Consider the following 6348-nt stretch of genomic DNA (forward strand, 5'->3'; position numbering starts at 1 on the left):
CTCTCCCCCTGTAAACCCCTGCTTCAGGGGGCGTGGCCTTGTGGATTGCAGGGTAGCCTGGCGCAGGGCTGGGGCCTCCCCACACTCACCATGGTGGTGGGATCTGCAGGGACGCAGAGCAACACAGAAGCTTCTGCTCCACTCCACCACTGCCTCCCAGGCCAGTCTGGTCACTCTGCTTCATCACTGCGGTGGGAAGAGAAGCGCCCCAGCCCCAGCCTCTTGCTGCAGCAACCTGGCTGGCCTGGGAAATGGTGGAGGAGAAGAGCAAAGGCTATTGTGTCGCCTGCTTCCCCATGGCTCCCATCTCTATGGTGAGTGGGGGAGGGGCGACTGCTCTTACCCACCCAGGGTCCCACAGGTAACCTGACAATGGGGGACTGTAGAGCCCATAGGATACTTGGGAAAGCCACTGCAGGGCCTCCCAAAGTGCGGAGCCTGGGACTGCTGCCCCAAACTGTCCTATGGACAGGATGGCTCTGCACATACCTCCCTCAGGCCACAGGGACACATTGGCAGCAGTGCAGAGCTAACAGCTGGACGCTGATCTGGCCCTGCTACACTTCTGGTCATGGTGGCAGGGATCCCTGGTTTTTTTTTTAAATCACACGGAGGAAGCAGACCATGCTGGAGGCTGCATAGGAGGGCAGAAAAGGAAATGGGTGTTTGGCCGAGAGGGCAGAGACCCCTGTCTTCCCAAGACTGACACTGGCCCTACTTGAGTTTAAGACCCCTATTTTGATGTTCGCAGAAAAAAAAGTGCAGGCGTAATCTATAAAACTGAAATTTGAATCTGCATGCCAGAAATACTTGCATGCACACATCCAGTCAGGAAAAATGTGATTCCTCAGAACAACCATAATTAGCTAACATATCTCAATTTTTTCACATCAGTTGTTTAATATTCTCAGAAAATTGTTGCCATTAATCTAGAATGTTCAAAAGATGGAACAAGAAAAAAAAAGATAAAATTGAGATTTGCTTGTGGATTACCGATGAGCAGCGAAAGAAGCTAATTAATTTGATTATTATTACTCTACATTATTCACTCATCTCTAAAATATGACATAAATAAACACCAAAAATTTTACCAGACCCAAATGACTAAATCTCTCTTGTTTGAAAAAAAAATCTATTATAAAATTCATTCAATAAATATTTTTTTCATTTCCACTGACTTCCATTAGCTAGTTTAGAATTAATTCAAACTTTTAAGTGCTTCAGTGACCTCAAAACAAAGGGAGATTTACTGACAGCTAATTCTTATTCACTCTTCTCAATGCATATTTGCATCTGGTACCTTTATTTATGTTTGCTAACATACCTTTCAATTTCCTGAAGCTCAAATGTATAATACAATGTAAGATGAAGATACAAAAAAAAAAATGAATTAGGTACCAGAAAAATAACAGTGCAGGAAGCTATGCAAGATCTGGGATTGATTTTTTTTTTTTTTTACTATGAACAAATATCTGTACCATCAGTTTCAAGATTCAGCATTTCTAATGTAAGTAATTGACAGCTGAATAAATGAGATGACAGTGAGTATGTGTGGGGCAGAGGAAAATCTCGTTTTGTAATAAAGAGACATAAACAGGTATCTTCTATGGTAGACAGCAAGTGTGGGCACAAACCACGTCTGGATATGGCAATTGTATGGCAGACTGTGAATAACTGTCTGTGCGGGGGGGGGGGGGGGGGAGGACTCTGACTGCTGGTGTGGTCTCTAGGGTGGGCCCAGAAATGAGATGTTTAGGGTATGAGATGGGGCTTGGAGAAGGGGCAGTAGGTTGGGATAGAGGAGGAGGTGAAGGCTTTGATTGGAGGTGTAGACTCTGGGTTGAAGCCAGAGATGAGAAATTCGAAAGGCTGGAGGTTGCTCCAGGACAGGACTAAGGGGTTTGGAGGGCAGGAGGAGGATCAGGATTGGGGTGTGGGAGGAGGTCAGGAGAGCATGCTCTGGGCAGCACTTATCTCAAACAGCTCCCAAAGTAGCAGCACGTCCCTTCTGCCTGGAGGCACAGCCAGGCAGCTCTCCATGCTGCCTTTTCCACGAGCGCTGGGCCCACATCTCCCAAAAGTATCAGTATGTCCTCTCTGCGGTTCCCATGTAGAGGTATGCCTAGACCGAGCTGCATCTGTGTGCTGCCCTGTCTTCAGACGCTGTCCCTGCAGCTCCCATTGGCTGTAGATCCAAGCCAATGGGAGCCACAAATCTGGTAATAGGGGTGGCGTCTCTTGGCTGCCCCTACATGTAGGAGCCAGCGGAGGGACATGCCATTGCTTCTGGGAGCTGTATGGAGCCACAACACACGCAGAATGGGGCAAGCCGCCACCACCTCCTTCCCTGGCTAGAGCACCAGAACAAGACAAGTGACTGACTCCATTCACTAGTGAAAGCTCGATGGCAAGATTACAAAGTCTGATGGGCTGGAGTTTGCCCATCTCTGGTGTACTGGGTCTATACAGGGCATATGTTTGTATAATATACCCACATGTTGTTCCTCGGGTAGTTGTCTATACACTCAATTATGCAATTCTTTATATTTCTTGTAAAAATACTTTTTGTTTGTTTTGGCTTAAATGTGATGCCAGCATCTATAAAAAGGGAAATAAGTCATGGAAGACAGGTGAGAGTCCAAAAGACTGACAAAAAGGGCAAATATAGTGCCCATCCATGAAAAGGGCAATAGGACAACTCAGGAAACTACAGAGCAGTCAGCTTAAATTCTGTGCTAGGAAAGATAATAGGGAAAATAATTACATTTATAACCTAGAGGGGGCCATAATAACTGTTTGGATAACTATTCCCAGAGAGTAGTTATCAATGGCTTATAGTCATGCTGGAAGGGCAGAATAAATGGGTGTTAGTAGGGATCAGTTCTGGAACCATTTCTGTTCAATATCTTCATCAATTATTTAGATACTGGCATAGAGAGTACACAAAGTTTGTGAATGATCACAAGCTGGGAGGGATTGCAGCTGCTTTGGAGGATAGGATTATAAATCATAATAACCTGGACAAACTGGAGAAATAGTCTGAGGTAAATAAAGACAAATACAAGTACGCCATGTAGGAACGAACAATATTTTCACATATACACATTGGGAAATTATGGTCTAGGAAGGAGTACTGCAGAAATGGATCTAAGGATTATAGTGTGTCAAGAGTGTAATACTGTTGCAAAAAAGAAACATGATTCTGGGATGCATTAACGGGAGTGTTGTGAGAAAAACACGAGAAGTAATTCTACTGCTATTCTCTGTGCTGATTAGGCCTGAATTGTGTCACGTTCTGAGCTCCACATTTCAGAAAAGAAGTAGAGAAATTGGAGGAGGTCCAGAAGAGTGAAACAAAAATGATGAAAGGTCTAGAAAACATGATATATGAGGGAAGATTGAAAGAATTGGGTTTGTTTGGTTTAGAAAAGAGAAGACTGAGAGGGGATATAATAATAGCTTTCCTTTCAAGTACTGTAAAGGTTGCTACAAGGAGGAGGGAGAAAAATTATTCTCCTTAACCTCTGATGGTAGGACAAGAAACAATGGGATTAACTTGCAGCATGGGCAGTTTAGGTTGGACATTAGGAAAAACTTCCTAATTGTTAGGGTGATTAAATTGCCAGGGACGTTATGGAATCCCCATCACAGGAGATTTTTAAGCGCTTGTTACACAAACATCTGTGACGGATGATCTTGGTCCTGTCGTGAAGGCAGAGGACTGGCCTTAATCTCGCGAGGTGCCTTTCAGTGCTGGTATTCTATGATATTATGATTAATATACCAGTTCACACTTGTATATCATCTGGTATCCAAGGATAGCAAAGAATTTTATAATATTAATTAATTGTATAGGTTAATAAAAAAATACCCACATCCCATTGGGTACACTGGGGCACAAGTACAAAGTCACAAATGAAATCAGTGACAACATGAAGAACAAAATTCAGGAGTCCTGATTCTAAGACTGTGTTAAATTAATAATAGCAATCCTACAAAAATAAATTAGCATGGATAGGGAGGGAAGGGAAACACTCACATAATCTCACTCTCTCTTTAGTTTTCAAGCTTACATTGTAGAGTTTTTTTAACCCATAGGGCTGATTTTCATTTACACTTGGGAAATGTTATCTAACTGAGAATAGGGCAAGTAGTAAACATCATTTTAAAGTGAGGAAAAATATCTTGATAGGAACCTTTTAAAGTATACAACTCTAAAGAACTGAAATAGTGAGCATGTAATAAACTAAAGAGCCCTGAAGTACTGAGGGCACGAAAAAGGATTTAGCTTTAGTGGTTTATTGTGGAAAAAATCTCTGAAACTATCATTGCAATATATGACTGTATTCAGAAAGGAAACAGGTTAGTGAAATATATAACTGAATGATAAAGTGGAAATCAAGTGAGCTGATGCTATTACTTTGTAAAGCATTAACCTGCCCTACACATGGAAAAGGCTAATGCACCTTGATGAAAATAAATTGGCCCCATTAAATTGAAAAATAAGACATCATCTATGTTGGAGTGCTTATAAAATGAGATAAACAAAAGCTGGAGTAATAAAATGTGAATTGGAGAGATCAGGACAAGTCAGGGATGATGCTTCTGTCATTAGTTCAGAAATTCCTAGGACTTCATGGGTAAAATTGAACCCTGCTAGGTGTCCTTTGAATACAGATGCTGTCCAAAATCAATCTACTAAGAAGTTCAGCAACTAAGGCTGATAGCTGAAGGGCTAGCTAAATTGTATAAGCTAGCTTCAGCTGAACAATGATGTGGAATAAAGAATTTCTCCCCTAGAAGTTTCAGGTTTCAGATACCTTTAGTTGTGGAAAATGTAAATTCTCATCCATGCCAATTTTTTGAAAAAGAACACCAGAGATATTTCTTGTAGGTGAGCAGAATATAAAGAAAATGTCTGCAATATATGTAACATATTACACTGAATACAGGCCTGATTTAGAACATGAGGAGGGGAAAGTACATGTGGCTTCATGAAATCTTTTGCATTCCCTTGGTTCTGGTGCCGGTTCTACCCCTGGCATAACTTAGAGTAGCACCCGGGCTTCCCTAAACTGCTGAGTTGTTATTCCAGCAGCCAGACTGTAGCAGTGCTCTGGCCATGCAAAAACTTCTCTAGGCAAGCCGTCTACTCTGTAGAGAGAAGTAGTATTTCTGTGCAACCTAGAAATTCTTCCTGGAACTCAAAATGAGAACAGGTACAAAGCCCTTGTGAGCTGGAGCCGTTATATACATACGCTCTAGCACTTCAGGCTATGTCTAGACTACAGGCTTCTTGCGCAAAAAGCTTTTTCTGGAAGAGATCGTCTGCAAAAACTTCTTGCACAAGGGCACATCCATACTGCAAAAATGCATCAGAAAAGCAATGAGCTTTTGCACAACAGAGTGTCCATACTACAAAAACACATTGGAAAAGCGATGCACTTTTGTGCAAGAGAGTGTCCACACTGCTCTCTCACAACAAAGTGCTGATTGCCACTAACAGAATGGCCACCAGGGCACCTGTGCTTCTTTTGATAGGCTGCTTTTCCACAAAAAAAACCCTGTTTCCCATCCACACACACCTTTTTGCACAAGAGCTCTTGCACAAAAAGGCTTATTCCTTGTAGAAAGTAGAATAAGTATTGCGCAAAAACCCTGCTCTTCTTCTGACATACCGTAAATTTACTTGTGCAAGAACATGTTAGCAGTGTGAACAAACTGCGAGTTTTTGCACAAAAATGGCCATTTTTGCACAAAAATTCTGCAGTCTGGAAGTAGCCTCACTTGCTCTCTGCTAGAGCTGGCAACATTTTGCACACAACATTTATTTGAGCAAAAAAATGAAGATTTGGTGACACTACAATATTTCATCAATCATGCTGAGTTCATCAAAATGTTTGTTTTGATAATAATCCTAAAAAAGAGAAAAATATAAAAAGAATGTTTTGCATTTTTAAAAAATTAGAAGTTTTAAATGTTTTAGTTTGAAAATGACTTTGTTTCAAAATTTTCTTAATTTTTTTAAGTAAAAATATTCTAAAATGGTCAAATATAATTGATTTTTGAAAAAGAAAATGTTTCATTTGACAGAAATGATTTTTTCTACATTTTTATTTACTAGTAGTGTTTATTTTCAGTCTGACATATTTTAAAAAAAATTATCAGTGAACTGAAAAATCTTGTTATTCTCCCACTTCTACTGTCATCCTGATTGCAACTAACTCTTAGCTCCCGGGAGGGGGTCAGAGTGAGGAATGGTCTTTGAAAGCTGAGGACCAGCCCTTTTAATTACATTATGGTAAAGAATAAATTACTCTCCTCTCTTCCTAATTTTAAACACATCAT

This window comes from Pelodiscus sinensis, chromosome 15 (assembly GCF_052426305.1).
Source record: "Pelodiscus sinensis isolate ZL-2025 chromosome 15, ASM5242630v1, whole genome shotgun sequence".
In the NCBI taxonomy this organism is placed as follows: domain Eukaryota; kingdom Metazoa; phylum Chordata; order Testudines; family Trionychidae; genus Pelodiscus; species Pelodiscus sinensis.